Genomic DNA, 19,159 nt, shown 5'->3' with positions numbered 1-19,159 from the left:
GTTAAAATAATATCAGATAGGTGGAAGAGCAGAGTAAATATTTCATCATTTCACTTTGCCCCGCTATTTCACTTCTCCCCCATGTTCCCCTAATAACATAATAAATTTTTAGCCTTCCCGTCATAGAACTTACCGAGCAAATTTTAGATCTGGCTCTTATGTGCTTATTACATCGATAGCGTCTACAGTTGGAATAAAAAACTTTTAGCGATTGTTTGTTCTTCAGATGACTCAAAGCGCTTCCAACCAGAGCAGGTAAATGTAATTTCCAGGATTTCTTCATAATTGTGCGGAATAATTGCATTTGGCATTATTACCCATTCTGGCGTTTACTCCCCAGGACACATTATTTTTATTTCTGTTTACGTTAAATTTTTGTTATTGAATTTTCAGGTTTCACATGCCAATAAAAACATTAATGTTCTTTCAATTTCACACAAAAGAAAAAAAAAAAGATTTTGAAAATTGAGGTTTTACGCAATAGTAGTTTTAAGCGATTTTTAGCCTCAAATATTATTGTGCGCAAAAAAACTATAATGTGATGTTCACTGGTTTGGATTTTCTCCATAGGATTGATTGGGGTAAGTGGGACCCCTTTTGAGAATAGTTCGTTTTTGAAACCTTATACAAAAGTTTTGAAACAAAAAAAATTAAACTTATTGTTTTTTGTTATCTTGGACATTATTAATGAACGAAAGTTCATCATTATTTTCTAAAATAATGCTTTTAATATTCTTAACGGTTATATTTTTTTAAAAAATCGGATGGGTGTCCCACTTACCCCATAGTAAGGGGTAAGTGGGCCACCCCCATTTTATTTAAATTTAAATGAAGCATACCTAAAAAAGGTGTAAGGGGAACCTTACATGTTAAAGTACGTAAATTTTTAGTGTGAATTATTTCTTAGTAAATGCATCAATTTATGATATATTTGCTGTCTTAAGTCTGTAGAACGGAAAATTTTAAAACGAAAAGCAAAACAATTTTATTTATGAAATTTATTGAAAGCCTATAGTGATATGTTTTACTTTTACATATAAAGATGTGTTTAATGAACGTGATACAGTTGATTAAGATCAATTTGAGTAAATTTGTCAAAGCTATAAGTTCAAAAAAAAAAAAAAAAAAAAGGAAACACTAAGTGATTGAGTCGATGTAAAGTTGACCAAGGAAGAACGATTATCGCTTCATCCTCAGTAATTATTCCAACATAATCTGTACTATGTCAATAAAATGTTCTCTCATGTATGTTTCACAAATACATAATCACCATCAGTTTTAGCAGTTTTTGTAGCTGAACTATCAATTCCTACTTAGTCATCATATTTGTCTTGCATTTCACCAATACAAATATTTTATCAGAGTTGCTTTTGATTTTGAAATCTCCATTATTATAGGGGGACCCACTTACCCCATAGTGAGAGGACCCACTTACCCCATAATGAGAGGACCCACTTACCCCGTATAGCAAAAATGTACGGGGTAAGTGGGACCCCTCCTCTTAAACACTTAATAACAATCTTTTATTGAAAAATTCTTGTTGCTTTAAGTTAAACTTTCGAAAAAGATTATTTTTCATAAAAAATAGTAAAAACTAACCTGGAAACAATTCTTTGAAAAATGTTGCTTAAACTCGCAAAAAAAAAAAAAAAAAAAAAAAAAAAAACACTCACACACACTCACACAAAATTTTTTTTTGACTAAGTGCTATGACCTATAAAAAAATGCACGAATCCCAAATATGTGCAAAACTAATCAATGTGAGGAAATTTAACACGATCTGTGCAAAAAAGTTTGAAAACTTTATCCATATTTCAGTTTTAGGAGGGGGACCCACTTCCCCCCAACCAACCTATATTAAAAAAAATAAAATAATAATAATGTCGAAGAAATTGTGAAATGAAGTCTGTGGCGGGTGTGCCCAGGATAGTATCAATAACCTTGAAATTTTGTACAAAATTACTTTGAACCCTGGGGGTTTGCAACAGGGGTTTTACATTTTAAATTTCGAATCAAGTTTTTTGAAATTAATTTTTTAAGCTAAAATTTCATGCAATTGCGAATTAAAGAGATGAAAGATTTCTCACATTCCTTAACATTCAATGTCGTTCGAAAGAGATTTTGTTTTCTGCATCAAACAAAGCTTGTTCCAATATTCTTAATTAATTAGCACAGCAAATATAAGGGTTTTTTTTTACAGCGAAAAGTCCTAAGCTCAACTCGATTCAAGCCGGAGCTAAAGAACAAAATTTGTGAACTGGGAAAGGGGTGCTCGTCACAGCACGTTTTTAAAAATTATCTCGGTTATGCATACGCTATATGACCAAAAGTATAGGGACACTTTTAAAAATTCTCATTTTTACGGATTTTTCGAGAAATAAAAGACCAATTGCTGTGTAATTTTTTTCACATAAAAGGTACACTCCCGCTGTCATTTTCCAATAAAAATTAAGTCTACTACTCATTTGGGAGTGTAGCAACAAATTGAGGAAACAAAAAAAAAAAAAAAAAGTTTTCGATCATTTTTTATTGTAAATAGCTGGGAATGAGCTATAAATTTCAGAAAAAATATAGGCGACGACTCATGAGGGATCCTTCACAAATAATCCCTTCTTGTCATGAATCAGTCCGCAACAATGAGAGGAAAGTGTTGCCAGTTTTCGAACGACCCCTTACCATTGTTGCATATCCAAGACTTAGAGAAATTCGGCTCATTAGATGGCTGATAACTTCTTAAATTTTAAAGATATTGAGGTGGAATTTTTTTTAATGAGTTGCAAGATCTGACCTTTGGATTATGAAAATTACAAATTGCTATCTTTTGTGCATGCGTAGTGAAAAATTAATTGCTTTAAGCGTTAATATTTCATTGAATTTCCAATATTTTAACTTCAAATTTTATTACTATGTTTCTCGGATATGCTGTCAAATATTCTGAATGTTTAGTAATGTTTGACGGTAAATTCTGCGTGATATGAGCCGAAAACCTTTAAAAAAATTGTATTTTTGAAAGAAATGCTTATATCTCCGTGGGTATAAGAGATACTTTCACGAACATATAAAAATAAATTCTAGATAATTTTTTAACGTATTTCTGAAATTTATAGCTTCTTCCCAGCTATTTACAATGAAAAAGGATCAAAAACATGATTTTTTTTCTCAATTTTTTGTTGGTCCCCTAAATAAAAATTGGGGAATTTTATTGGAAAATGACAGCTGGAGTATACTTTTTATGTGAAAAAAATTACAGAGTAATTGGTCTTTTATTTCTCGAGAAATCCTTAAAAATGTGAATTGTTGAAAGTGTCCCAATACTTTTGGTCATATAGTGGATTTCTATCAAGTTCTTTTTGACTTTGCCGGGGATAGGAATTGTGTTCTAATTATGAGCTTTTTACTTAAAGTCTATTTTCCACAGGAGGGAGTGAGAGATTTTCATTTTATTCGAAACGGAACTCGTAATCCGTTTTTTAATCTGAGTCTTTATAACAGACGACTTAAATCTTTGCGAATCAAATCTTTGCAAATCAATTATGCTCACCAACCCCCGAAGCAATCTTCGGGGCTTGGTGAGCGCCGACGAGCAGGGAGCGAATCCCCCTAGTATTGTCTCAATTGATAGAGCATACTTAAAGTTCAAAACGTTTTCTTCTAAATTACGAAAATTCAATGATGTATAATTATTAATTATATTGTTTTCACACCACCACGCACCAGTTATGTTAACTAATTTAGTGCGCGTTTTGTGGCAAGAAATGGGACTATGTTTAGATTTTAAATCAATAGCTAGAGTGTGTTTTTCCCAAATTTTGAATTATATCATTTTCCTTGCCAGGGTGTTTTTCTTTATGTAAGAGTAGAAAGCCATAAAAATGAGTGAAATTTCATATAATTTGTGCATTTAGGAAGTATTACTTCCAACACGCTTTCAGAAGGAAACACACCCACTTAATTGCAAAAAATAGATTATCTAATACGTGCACAAAGAAGGCGTGTGGTGCTTATGTGAGACTTTTCACTTTTTGAGTATTTTGACTAATTTTACTGTCTGTATTAAGGCCAGAATACTGCCGTTATGTAACCGAGTGTAGATCTCTATAGAAGTCATAATATCAATTAAAATAGTAAACTTGGCGTTCATTGATTCAACTACGTTGTTACTAAATTTCATTTGTGCATTTACATTTCATTTAATATGGGCTATGTTGCAGTAATCAAAATTGTAAATTTTATTATTCATTTACGATTACACCTGTTCCTTTGTTCTGAATGTAAACTAATTTGTTCTACATTATGTCTTTGAACTAAAGGTTTATGCTCTTGTATCGTGTTCAACCATCAAATTACGCCTGAAGTTTAAGGAGTTTCCTATAATGGGGGGAGCCTCAGTTGATCCAAGTTCTACTGACGCTCTTGTACTTCTGAGAACACGTTTTTTTTCTCTTTTAACTATAGAGGCTGCCTAAAGGGTAGTAAATCTTCAAACAATGGCAAACTTGGGTCGTTGCATCATCAGATTCTTTAAGCGCTTCTTGTCACCATCAATATTCCTCTGCCCCAAACATCATTGTCTTGAAGGAAGGAAGATTCTGGCCAATTGGTGTCATTGTTGGCTGACGGTTTTTCTTCTTTTCCCTGATGGTATTAAGATAATGAAGAAAGTTCTTGAAGTACTTCAGAAAGAGTGGTAATTGGCAACGCTCTTCAAGTGTATTTCTATTATTATGGAATATCTATTTGTTTGAAAGTTATGTGTTATAAATTTTGTACCTCAGAGAGAGGATGTAAGTTTCAAAATTGCTATTTTTTGTTTATTAGTGCATTGTATGTGGAAGCTTATTCCGCATCGAGCCATTTGAACGAAATTCTAAATAAATAAATAAATAAAAATCATTTTCAATTTTTTACCAGTGTTAAAAGAGCGCGCGTCCCATCCTTTGCATGGGCAGAAAAAAAGTTTTTCCTCTTTACAGTAAAATTATCATAATGTCACTTACGTTCCTAGGGCTCTGAGGTACAGAATTAGCCATAGAGTAAGATAGACCACGCCAAAGAAATTGAAGCCGGAAGTTGCACCAATGTATTCCAAGATCCTTAGCCTCTCTCTAAAGAGCTTCGGATACATTTTGATTCAGAAAATTGCATTACTGAATCTCAATTGGTAGTTAATTTAAACTTAGATATTGTTGTAAGTTTATGAATCGCATTATTAAAACGTGAACTAAAATACAAAATAATCCACCAGCTTCTGTATTCAGTCGACCATGTTATCATAAACCCTCATATCTTGGCACCCATGTATCCCATAATTCTGGCTTCAATGTCATGTCCTTTTTACCATAGACGTGACCTCTCTATTTAAATTTCTTTCCTCTATGAAAATAACTAATTTTAGAACTGATCTTTAAAGTAATTTTTTTGTTTATATAATATTGTATAATTTCAATTATGTTTTGCTCTCCAGCCATGAGCGTAGCCAGTATTCGTGTCAGGGAGGGGAAAGCATAAATGCTACAAGATAATGGTTTTTAGTTGTCCCTTAAAGTCAGACCCCAAAAATAGCATGAAATTAAAGTACCCTCTAAAAAAAATGCCATTTTTGGTCAGATGAGGGTACGGCTCTCCTTCAGAAATTTCTTGAAACTTAAGTCCTAAAAATTTAATAAAAAATTTTCTTTGTTGACATTTGGAAAAGAGCAGCTGCCCTTCCTTGCGCCCTTTAGCTACGCCTCACGTTATACATGTATACAGTTCATACTTGTATAACGTGATTTTAGTCCATGGACCCCTGTTCTTTTGTCCACTTGCAAAGTACACTTGTTAACTCTTTATGAAAACAGTGTTTCGAAATACTCAGAATACTTTTCATTTATTATGGAAAAGAAATTACTTAAACTTTGACAATCAATGTTCAAAGTACTATTAGTAGCAAACAGCGCAGAAACAACCTCGCTTTCCCCTTGGTTTCAGACTTTTAAAGCAATGCAGGTAACATAAACACTAAAAGCATACCATAAGATGATTGCAAAGTAAATAAGACGTTGAATTTTAAACTGCTTTATGACTGACTCAATCAAATTAGCAAGAGATTCCTTGAGAACAGAAAATTTAGATCTGGTACACTTATGAGCAGTTGCCCATCTTTACATTCGGCTCTTGTCCGGATAACCCATAGGTTCTCGATAGGGTAAGGCAAGAACGTGTGACAAATAACAAAATTTTTTAAAAAATACCAAGCACTTTTCATAATACACTCAAAAGGACAAAATAACTTTTCTTGGTCAGAAAGGACAATTTAAGAACTCGTGTAGCTTTCGAAAATTCCAAGAAAATGACACCACAAACGAAGAAAAGTGCAGCTCAAGTCATGAAGAGAATTTATTATCATTATCTAGCTTTCAATCATAGCTTTGAGTGTTGAAACATGCATATTTTTTCTTATTGGGAAAATTTGGTTTGAAATGACTAGAACCGCACTTTTCTTTGTTTATGGTGTCATTTTCTTGGAATTTTCAAAAACTACAGGAACGCTTAAATTGTCCTTTCTGACCCAGAAAAGTTATTTTTCCTTTTGAGTGCATTATGAAAAGTGCTTGGTATTTTTAAAAAAATTCTGTTATTTTATTTTTTTCAGGATAAACGTATTTCAGAAATAGAATAATTTTACCCTCACGAAACTTCACATTTTTTCATATAGCTAAATGCTCGGTACTAAAAGGGGAAAAACCTATATACGTGTCTAAAACTTCAAGTAGTTGGCACTAAAATTTAATCCTTGTTCCTCTCTAAGATTTATGCTTGCTAATTTCATTCTTGCTGCAGAAAAGCCTTGATTCATAATTTTCATTATGATTGCTTTTAACATTACTGCTGCAAGGCAACAAAATTTGTAACAATGGGTTTTATATTTAAACATTTAATAGAGAAATTACATGAAATTTGCTGTTTTCCATCCTAACTGAAATAATAATTTTATTTTAGAACTTTAATTTTTCAGCGCTAAGTTGTGCCTTAAGATTAAGCAAATCATTCAGTGAAATCCTGAAGTCTCTAAGTGGTCTAGTTGCAGAGAGATAAGCAAAACAAGCCCTCAAATTTCTCCGTGGCAATCAGGCCAAGTATGATAAAAGTGCTTAAAAAGGGATGTCTGATATTTTGCTGTTGCAGTAATTGAGAAAAATCTTCATTAACATGAAAATGCAAAACAGCTGGACTGGCATTTGCGAAAGCAGCACTGTTGTGCACGCAATCGTTTTGTGCACTATACTGGCGAATAAAAGGTTTTATTTGGACGATCCAGATAAGTCTCGCGTATGATATCACGATTTACTCTCAATCTTTAACAAGTCGATAAATATTCGCAACTCCAACAAACTATAGGGGCGCTGCAGCCACTGTCTAATGGCCGATGAAAAAACTAAAACAAACGCACGCTGTAACATATAAATTGCTTCTAAACTTATGAAATGATAGATATTTTTGTTCGTATGTATGATTTTTTGTTCTTTATTCATTTGAAAAGATTTTTCAAAGTCTTTTGGTTATTCTGACCCATGTAGAAAGAGATTAGAAATCAAAAAGTATTACGAAAGTAAAAAATTATGCAGAACACACAGTAAGTTGTTCTGAAGCAGCCATTTTCACGATGTTGAATTCGGAATTCATAAATTTTTGGTTCGCTTCGAACGGCATTTTCATTTTGTACCGTTTTTTCTATACATTAGTACATATTAAGTTCAGTTTCGTGACATTTCAGGCATTTGTTGACATTTTTGTCACATAGTGCACATACGTGGCAGACTGTCAAGAGTAACGTTTAACACTAGATAATTTATTTCTATGACTATATGATTGGATATCAAAAGAAATCATGCATTTAATTCATTCGTCATGGAAATGATTTACCTGATATGCGAAATCTTGTCAAGATACATTATTCTTTCACACAATTTTAAAACCATAACCCTATAAACAGATTTTGGCGAACTTTTATTTTTTATTGTTCAAATTCTTAACGTTCTTTCTGGATTTTTCAATCTGTTCTGCGATAAATATTTTCAAGAAAATTTATTTGCATACTGTCTATTTCAGTAGGATACTGAAGTAACAAAGGTTATTTAAATCATTTATGTGGAATTAGGTTAAGGAAAAGTGTCCAGTCAATGTTGTTAGGTTCGTTTTTTTTCATCGAATTGAAAAACTGATATTTATTCAAATTCACTCAGAACAAGATAAATAAAATGTGTACTCACAGTTTATATCAGATATTTTTGATGTTACGCTGTTGCAGATGACGATTCCAAATGATGAATTACGCAAATAAAAAAATACACATAACAAACTATTTGTTTTGCCCAAAATGAACACATGGATTGCAATGTTTTAGTTTTGTCGGCAGTTTTGTAAATCTCCGCAAGGTAGCGTATTCGAGCGCTGGAGTTCCGAATAAGCTTTTTGTCGAGTCTACAAATGGACAAATTAGTGGAGGATGTTTGATAAATTAACGAATGAGTGGAGGATCTTTGATAAATCGCTAAACGGGTGGAGGATCTGTGAAGAATCAAAAAATGGTTAGAGGATCTTCGATGAATCAACAAAAGGGTGGATGATCTATAATAAATATAAAAAAAACGGGAGAAGAATCACTGAATCAACAAACATGTGGAGAAATTTGATGGATAAACAAATATAGGTGGAGGGTCCTTGATGCATCTGCAAATGGTTGACTAGATCTAGCATCCAGCGTACAAATAGTTCACAAAGAACAGTCGCTTTAATTGCTCCATTGAAACGAAACAGAAGACAAACTAGACGTTAGCAAAAATTGCTTCAAATTAATCCGAAAAGAGAGGATTCCACGATTTCTTAAGTAATTAAAATTGCACGAGAATTTTCATATTTAATTTTTTCTTCCTGTTTGTTTTCTAATACAGAACTTTCCCGACTTGAGAGCATACGCATGGAGAAAGGTCGAAATCACGAGCGAGGCGGAGTCTAGATGTTATAACGCATGATTCTAAGCTCGTCCGTACGAATTCTTTAGAGGGTAACGTGTCCATTTGCATTAACATGTTCTTGTCGAATCTGTTTCTTGTCCTATGAGCACGATTAACTCATACCACTCCGTGCACTTAAACCATGGATTCGGTTATGATGAGTGCATCATGTTTCACAGCGCCTGCTGAATCATTCACTCTGCGTTCGTGGTGCATGTTCCGCAAATGCAAATGTGATGCTCATGAATGCCTACGCACAAACTGAGAAGTCTGAGTTATTTTGTTCAGAATGTGCTTCACTTGTGATTCTGATCCTTCTTTTGTTTCTTCACGCACTGCACGCTCAAGTGTGGAAGAGTCTTAAGAAGCCTCTCAGCCACTGCTGGTGTTTGGGGCTTTAACCCTTTATGACCCAAATTCTTATTTATTTTGAAAAAGAGTTTTAAACTTATTTTATCTGAACGCATTAGAAACGATTCAATAATTTTCTAATTAAAAAATGGGAGGTGAAAAATAAATATAAGGTGAGATTACTAGAACATGAAAAAGTCATAATAACTGAAAATGTAGGCCGTTTTTATGGGACTTTTGAGTCCCGTCAGGTCATAAAGGGTTAAACACAAGCAGTGTTTCCCAGGGAGTACCACGTGGAGGTGAGCTTCTGCCATTCCCGTGGGCGCCGCTCACATGTTATATCGCAACCCCGAGCCAGGATGTTATGGCTCTGTAGATGACGCGTGACTTATGTTATTGGCTCTGTAGATAAAGCATGACTTAATGTAGATTTGCATAGCCATAGGTAGGTTGTCGCTTCTTGAAAATACTGAAAAGAGACAAAAATGAATTCAGTTTAGTAAACATAGATAAAAGGTTTTTAATCAAAAGCTTTTTTAGCATTTTTTAAATATTACTGACCAGTACCAGAAGTCTTTTAAAAAGCTAAAATGCTTTCCAAATAGATAAATTATTTTTGTTTCTGAAAGTTGATTTTATGTAAAGGTCCTCAATTATATAACAGCACGATAGACGTAAAAAATTTTGTTGCATCGATGATATCGACAGCATGTAGCAAGGAACTGAGTAGAGCTTCATAAGCTTTACTGTCTGATTATTAAAAATTTACTTAAGTATCTGATTTAACAGCTCTCTGTCTCTGTCTGTCGCTCTCTCCCTCTCTTTCTGTATATATATATATATATATATATATATATATATTTACAGAACTTCTCCATTTTCAAACAATCAGGACATAAATGTTGTAAGAAAAAAAATCTACTTTCAATCTATTTATAGTTTTTCTGAATTCGCTATTGATTTTCATTAATTATTATTAATAACTCTACAGATAACAAGATTAAAAAAAAATTTCTTACTCGATTTATTATCGATACTATCACTAACTTTCATTTAAAACCTAATTTACAAATCAGGAAACTAACTACCAAGTCTATTTGAGAAAAGACAACAAATTGGCATGAAAATATTTCTCAATAAATATGAGATCCATTCAAAACATTCGATGTCGATGGAAGAAAGGTTTGAGGAGGAAGATTCTGTTAGTGAAAATTTGACGTGCAGGCTTTTATTTGTTATGGTTAACTGTTTTATTATTAACTCGATGCATAAGCTTATTGAAAAAACTTTTCTTCAAAATTAACTGGGTAAAAGCAGGAACTGTTGTCGATCATTTTTCTATGATGTAAGGATTTCATGGAAAGCTAAGTCCTTTAGGGTTTTGCACCTAAGGACTTCGTTATTTTTTTGCTGTTTTAATTGATCATTGTGAAATTATACGATATTGCCCCTATTTCCTTCCAGTAAACCCTATATATTCTTCAATCCATTGTCCCAAGTCGCGTGATAGCATTTACGAGTAGAATATTGCTAAAAAACAGGATTGATTCCTTAGTTTCATCCAAAATGGTTCAACTCTTCGCAGTAGTTGAATCACTTGACTTAGAATCCAAGCCTCAGCTTTGCCTAGTCAAGATATTGAACTTGATTCTTCCAGGTACTACTCCCTGCTCCAAGAAACTTTCTAACAGGGTTTACAGGTAGCACTTGAAATCATTTATATAGCTTCACGGGTTAAACGACTGGTCAGGACCAGATAAACCACGCCCCCAACCCAGTTTATATAACCACGGGGCGTATTTGCGTGCATTCGTCTGCTTGAGTAACAGCTCTTTGACCAAAAGAATTTGATAGAACTATCGGAATAACTGAACACTAACTACTGACGCCATTAACCATCATGTGGTCAACCGCTTGGGTAATTCGGTAATCCTTTTTGAACACGATTTCCACATCTGCAAACTGTCAAAAATTTACATTTGTCCCTAAGAGATGTAAGTGACAAAATTAAGACCTTAGGGATAACCAGTACAAATGGTAGGTGAACCTCTCCTCTGTTTTGGTGCAAAGTTCTAGTAGCCCTAGTAGGTGCTTCTATACAGCATGATTTAGAAAAACATTTCAATGAAAGCCTATCTAGGACCGGAACTTTCAACATGTTTTACTTAAAACTTGAAAATGTTCACTTACATCATTTTGCTTCTTACTGCCTCATATACGTATTTCAAGTTAATTTTTAATAGAAAATTCTAGAAAGGGAATCCTTAATACATTTAAAGTCATCGTTATATTTAAACAAAATTCCTATAAAAAGATTACTTACTTGCAAAAGAAGCGAGCGACTTTGCGTTTTAAAGTGGGCTTTTTTTCTTTGTGTATTATAGTTGGCCCATTCCCACAAAAATAATAGTTGTTGAAAATTTTATTACGGTTAATGTGAGACCTGAAATATACGCAATAACATTTTTTAACACTTGTATTTAGTTATAATATAATAATAAACAGTAGAGCAAGCTTTTAAGATTTCATTTATATATGGTAATATTGTAGTGAATGAACAGTTAGTACGTTGTTTCAAAAATTAAAGTATAAAAAATTTCTTCAGTCAAAAGTTTTCAATCATTTCCTTATTATTTACAAAAATGGAAGAAAAACTTCCATATAGAAAAAAAGTAAGGAGAATAACCAGAAAGCCAGGAAAATAAGCGGGGCAATAAGTAGCACACATAAGTAGCATAAAACGTAAGCATAAAAACAAGTACATAATATGAAAAACGTTCATTAAAACTTTGGTTTAAAACAAAAGCTACATGTTTATCTACTAGAACATGTGTTTGTTTACTGGTTAGACATGTTCATCAATTGAGTTGCTGCACTATTTTTGAAATTTAAAACAAACAACCTGTAGCAGACCAGTAAAAGTTCTCCTATTATGTTTAAAAAATTTCTTAAAATAATTATGTATATATTAAAACTGTTTTTGCTGTTATTAACCAGATACCATTTTTAATGTTACTATGAATTTCTGAAGACAAAATTGTGCTTACGCCATGCCTATTCATTATTTGCCATGGGCAACCGAGGAAAACTAGTAATTGGGAAAGTGTCCGAAAAGCCTTTGTGCGCAAATAACTTTTAACGTAGCATACGAGGATATAAACAGAATTTTATCCACTAGAGCAGGGATTCTCAAAGCTGGTGTCGCGGCACCCCGGGGTGCCGCAGACGGAGGTGAGGAGTTCCATGAGATGCCCACTGCATCAGTACATTTTATGTAACAAACAAAGATAGGCTAGGGTGTCGTGAGCGAATTCTAATCCTTCAAAGGGTGCCGTAAATCGAAAAAGTTTGGGAACCCCTGCACTAGAGATTAGTAGTTACATCCTCGTTAAGCTTTTGCCCGTTTACTTCAAGCTTCGCGCGTTCAATGGCAGACAGCGGTTGCCGCTGCGGATTTGAGTTACATCTATGGTGATAGCACGTATTTGTTAGTAGTTGAACTCTAAGAAATGTTGCTGTGAACGGCACCTTCATCTTATCTCGAGATTCTTTTAGTTCAAACCGTGTGATTAAAATTAAGGCGTGGGATATGTATTGTCGTGCTATCGTAGACGATCTTTATGGCAAAAAATGCCGTGTTTAAAAGTGTTATAAGGAAATAACAGGGGTGCCCATGGGGGGGGGGGAGGGGGGTTATGGCGCAAATTGCGCCATCAAAAGTTTGGGGGGGGGGGGATTTTTTACCCAGAAGGTTTTTTTTTTCCCTTTAGAACATGAAATTTTTGAATTTTGGAAATAAACAATATTTAAACTCATTCAACCAGAAATAAATGCATTAATAATACTTTTTTCACATACCCTTCAGGGCCGTTGTCCCCCTCCCCAGTTTTTCAGAAGTGGGGCCGCCAATTTCATTTTAGGGATCCAACTAACGAAGAAAAATGGAAGCTCTTCGTTGTTTTAAAAAATTAAAATAGCAATCATAAATGAAGAATTTAAATAAGAGTGACAAAAAGTATTTTTTCTGTAAAATTTGAATAGAAAATGTAATCTTAAAGTACAATTTAGGAACATCCATAATTCTCTTTTATTAAGAGTATCTAAGCAATGGCTGCAGATATGTACGCTTTAAACATTTTTATTAACGCAAAAAAAAAAAAAAAAAAATCAGTACAGTACACTCTTCACTAGGCCACAGAGTGGGTATGTCTGCCTAGTCGGAAACGATGGGCTCTGCTCAAATTAAAGTATTGTGCATAGAGTAAAATTAGCATAATGAAATGGAAGATTGGCGACAAAACTAACATGGTGCACGCCTTGTCTCTCGGCGCCCTTGGTTATACAAAGCCATGCTTCATAATTCTTCAGTTAAAATAAATAAATAAATAGGACAGTTCATAAGATAGGGGTCGCCTAAACATTCCCATAAGTTTTTTTTTTTTTTTTTTTGTAGAGGCTATCCTGGACCTCCTCTCCCCTTCCTCCCCAACTTGAAATATAGTCTAAAACTGCGTTTTTATACCTTCAATTTCGAAAAAATACCAAGAGGTAGCCCTCTTACAACTCCCTATTTCTGACTGAATATTATCTTTCGATTAAATTTATATTGCTAGTACTAAATTCTAGTAATATGACTATCCCTACTAAACCAGAGATAAGCCAAATCTTCTCTGTCTCTCTCTGCAAATTGGAACATGCGTTTGAAACAATTAAGGGGCCGCCAAAAGCGTACCCCCCACCCCAGTTTTTTGACATAGCGACGGCCCTGGTACTCCTTTCCAAAATTTAATGACCGTGTCTCTTTTTCAATGAAAGGAACATCACAGACGGCATGGAGTTGGTGTCCGTTTCAAAGCTGGATCAGACGATTTGATTTATTTTCTTTTTTTTTTTTATAAATTTTCTGGAAGTAGCGCAATTCTGCATGATGAATACGCGTGACAGTGATGAGAGGGAGAGAGGTCAAAAATGTTTCATTGTTTGTAATAATTCTGAACAGTATGCTCTAGTCTTTCATTGATTCATTTGCACCTTAACAATCGTTTAGAACTCTAGTTTTGAGCGAATAACATATTTTTTATCCCTCAAATCGACAATTAATATATTTTCTTCATTAACTAGCTTAAGCTTTATGAAGAATTTTTTTTTCACTTTACTCCCATCTTCTCTACCATTTTTAAACTGATTGTTTCGATTTATCATTAGATGATTTTTATTAAAACTTTCAGTGATGTTGGTTTTCGCTGTTGGAAGTAGAATAGTCTGTTCTCAAGGTGTTTAAATTATTTTTCGTGAATCATATTTACTTTGTTCAATATGTGATATGTATAGAAGGATATTTGATTAGTTAAAATTCTCGAGTTCTGATTATCGATGTGTGCTGAATATTTGAATCCATTTTTCAGGATTTTCGAAAAATAACAGTCACGGTGTGCGTGATCCATCTTATTTGGCTATGCGACTTCAATTTTGGGAAACTTCCAGGAGAGCGCTAACACTGTAACGCCAGAATAACACCCTCTTTTATAATCCGCGGAGCGGAATAACCTCCACTCCACAATTTTGAAAAAATTATAGGAGAGAGCCCCTGATTTCCCCTCTTTCCCTTTAACACGAGCAAAGACAACCCTAGAAATGCGATTTTGGGGTATCAATTTCAAAAAATTGCCGGGGGAATGGCATCGAAATTCACCTTCCATTAACAGTATCAAGATCTATCAAAACTGCGTTTTTAAGTATAATTTAAGTTAAGTTCAAGTTAAGTTTACAAGTTCGAAAATTTAGGTGGGACGCCCCCCTCCCCCCCTCCACTATCCTCAACATTATTAAAAAATCGTCTTGAATTTGGTTTTCAGGGCTTCAATTTCAAGAAAATTCCGGAAGAGCTTCCGAAAACTCTTTTTCTTAATGTCATAAAGGTCGGCTACAGTTGCGATTTTAGAGCTTCAATTCAGAAAACTGCTTGTTCGCCAACCATAGATAGCGTTTTTAAGATTTTAATTTTGAAAATTTTTCTGAGGCGAGCCTTAGGATCTCTTCTTTCCCTATCATTACCACAGATAGTCTTAAACTGCGTTTTTAGAACTACAATTTTGAAAACAAAGGAGAGCCCTCCTTAACACAACGGTAGACTATCTACAATTGCGCTTTTCAAGTTTCAATATTGAAAAATTACTAGAAAGGGGTCACCAAACCTTTTATCCCCTGAACATCACCAGAGATCGTCTACAACTGTGGTTTTAAAACTAATTTCGAAAATTTTCTGGAATAGAAACCCTCGAACCCTATATCTAAATGACTAAATTTACGTTTCAAGGTTCATATTGTATACATCTAGTAATGACTGCATCCGAAGTCAGAAAGTTGAATCCACTCTCCCTGTAATTATTCATACGTTTAGAAAAAAAAAAGTGTAGCAGAATTCAGGGGTACCCAAAACGTATTTAATCAAATTCCACTTAGTAAAAATTAAGAAGGCAAGGCGGGTCAACACTCCAACAATATTTCAGTTCGGTATTTGTTAGAGCACCCTCCCCCTGAGTTTGACTAGAAATTAAACACTCTAAAAACTGTTTTGTTTAACCCGATTCAAAAGCGAGAAAATTTTTGGGGGAAATTTGCGCCATTGAGCTGGGGGGGGGGGATGGGCACCCCTGCAGGAAATAAGTTTCTGGTAACAGTGTTAAATATTCACGTTTAAAAAATCGTCAACCACAAATATATCTGCAATATGGAACAGCATGCAGTGTCAAAAATGTGTTTTACAAAAACTGCTCGTAATACTACAGTAGAAATTTGCTCTTAACTTTAAATTAATTTTAATCAACTCAATATATATTATTGAGAAAACTAAAGTATAGTTTGGTTGTTTTTATTGAACTATCTGAAAAATATCTAGTAGAATGACAAATGTGATTACTGCAACTATGTACATGGCGTACATAAAAGAACTCCGGAATTTTGAAGCACCTTATTTTAAATTCAACTCTAAAGGAAGATTAATGTTATATTTATATACTTGACAGTGTTGGTAAATCAAGGTTTTTACAATATAACAGATTGAACATGTGCCTCTTTCGTTTGGGGCACAGCATACATCCAAACAGTATTCTTCAACTTCCCATGTCCTGCCCAGTATGTCTGGAGTGATTGTTTGCAATAAACGTGATTATCCTTCGCTTAAAATGGTTTATATATCCTGAATTTTCTCGACATAAACAACATTATTGACATGTAACTCAGAAAGAGGTCTTGAGATATTTTCTAATCTTCCAATCCACTTGTAACCGAAAAAAAGCACCCAATGCTTCCCACACACAAACTGGTGGGGTAGAGTTAAAGTTGAGGCGGACTTTCTCCGCCTCAATTCAAAATTCTAATAAACAGAGTCACTACAGTCTCTGGCCAATGGCTACTAAAAGAGGTAAAACAAAGGCCCATCCATTGATATCTGTCTGATGAGAAATCTGCGTAGTCCACGCAAAATTGAAAGGTTTTACTTCTTTGACTAGTTTCTTGTATAACCACAAGCTGGCATATCCAAGTTCTAGAATGACGAATAACAACCGAGTTAAAACAAACTCCTCCAACACGTAACAGTTGACATCACCATTTATGGCAATTTTTCACTTTGCTTCAAGGTAAATATCAAACAGCCTATAACCAATTTGAAAACTGAAACTGGGATGCATAAAATTTGATGAGCAAATGATTTCTTCAAAATGCATCCTCAATGCTCATACCGTTTACTCAATGTGATGTTTTTAAAAGCTGGAGTTTTTTGTGAATACCTCGTACAACGACGCTAGCTATACTGCATTTTTTGAGGTTGTACCGAAAAGTTGATTATTTCGTAAGCCGATTTGATGTATCATAAATTAAATTTGGTCAAAATCTGACATTGGTTGTTGTAGTTCCAAGGTATAGATAATATACACAATAGTTACTGAGATGAAATTCATGTTTTACATCTAGCGGCAGTATTGTCGACACTACGAAGTGTTTTTTAATCATGTGGTGTTATTTCTGGAATTAATTTAGAATTTATTTTTGAATGTACATTTATTATTTCTACAATACGGATTTAACCTCAGAAAGGCTATACGTGCATGTTTTTCTTAACGTCATGCGGTTAGAATTTTAAAAAAGAATCAAAAGAAAACGGAAAGAAGAGTGTTTTTAAATTCTTACCATTCGTGGGGCCCATGGTAATTGAAATATCATACATGGTAGCGTTTGCCGCCACGCGTGATGGTGAACGTGTAACAACGTTGTTCGGTTATCATCAAAATCTGAAAAAAAAAAAAAAGAATTAGAAGTTACTAATGATAGGAGGGTTCGTCGAAACCTTATAGCTCTCATTAAAAAATTTCTTTATTAGTATAAATGACTCATATTCAGGGTGTGTCATACTGAATGGAATAAGTACAAATTCTGTAACTGAAATAAACAAAAATAGAATTGATAGCCAAGCTGTAAAATAGTCACCAACAAATTAACTGAAACCAACAAATTAAATAACCTTTTTTTATCCAAACAATTATTTTCACACAGAGAGAATACAAAAGTTGCAATAAAAGTTAAACTGTCCAACTCTCGCCACGCAAACGTAGAATCGTACTGGTCAGAAGATAACACGACGTAAAATAAAGTTTGTCATTATTATTCCTTAAAAACATAAATATTTAATGTTTTAATTGAATATTTATGACTTGGGTTTCTGAACTTTAAAATATGTTTGCAATTTTTTGCGCCGAAAGTTTATAAAAGTACTATTAATGATTTACTGAAAGCTATTTTCGTGTGGAGGAACCTTACTAGTCTAGGCGGATCGTATACTGACAGGTTAAGTTTTGCGCCAACTGTAGTTATTGAAGATTTCTGAAAGTTCTTTTGTAAGTTTTAAACTGTATTTTGGAATGGAAAACAGTCCATTTCTAATCTCCAGTAGTAACATGTTGTATACGTATCCTTTAAGTCTTTTACAGCTGTGCTCCATTGATTTAATATCTTTGGTACAGCTTTCACCTTGTTCTTCGCTGATTTCTTCTAAGTTTTCACTTAAAAACTGGAAGTAGCTGTGTAAATAGTGCTAAATACTCATGTTACACCCAAGGAATTGGAAGTTTCGAAAAAACCACTATGCTAAACTACCTCGATCGACCCTGGTCATGTTGAGGACTTACTAAATCCTGTTCTTTGAGGTTAGTTTACAAAGATGCAAATACATTCTGCTAGATGGGTCAGCGATAGAAATTGTGAAACAAATTTCGAAAAAAAAAAAAAAAAGACAAATGTTTTGAAGGTTTCGAAAGCTGGAAATGGAAATCTCGCCAATTTCTTAAATTGTCGCCAATTATTATGATGTCAACTATTAAGTGCTAATGTATTTTGGCCTTGCTCTGTAATGCTAATGTGAAGTGATTATTGCACAAGCTTTGGCGATCATCCAAACTCCCATTTATTGAAACATCCCCACGTTTTTACAATGTATGAAAATTCTGAGTTAATAAAAACAGGTAAAATGAGAATTTGAAGCACATTATCAAGTTCGAAAACAAATGTAGAAAAAATTAAATAAATCTAATTTTGGCAAATTGAAAACCTTCGTCAAATTTTTGGAAATCCAAACATAAACTTTCTTTTATCGTTTCAAAGCTAAAATTCATGAGATCGCCGTAATATAACAAAATGTAATTTAACAGTGACAAAGACTTCTTTAATGGCTGTTACAGTTTGTGGTTAAACTTAAAACTGAATTTAAAGTCTCTGTTTTCAGATAAAACGTGTTTTTATGCTTTAGAGATGAT

The sequence above is a fragment of the Uloborus diversus genome, chromosome 4 (assembly GCF_026930045.1).
Source record: "Uloborus diversus isolate 005 chromosome 4, Udiv.v.3.1, whole genome shotgun sequence".
Classification (NCBI taxonomy): domain Eukaryota; kingdom Metazoa; phylum Arthropoda; class Arachnida; order Araneae; family Uloboridae; genus Uloborus; species Uloborus diversus.
Note: the sequence above shows the minus strand (reverse complement) of the source record.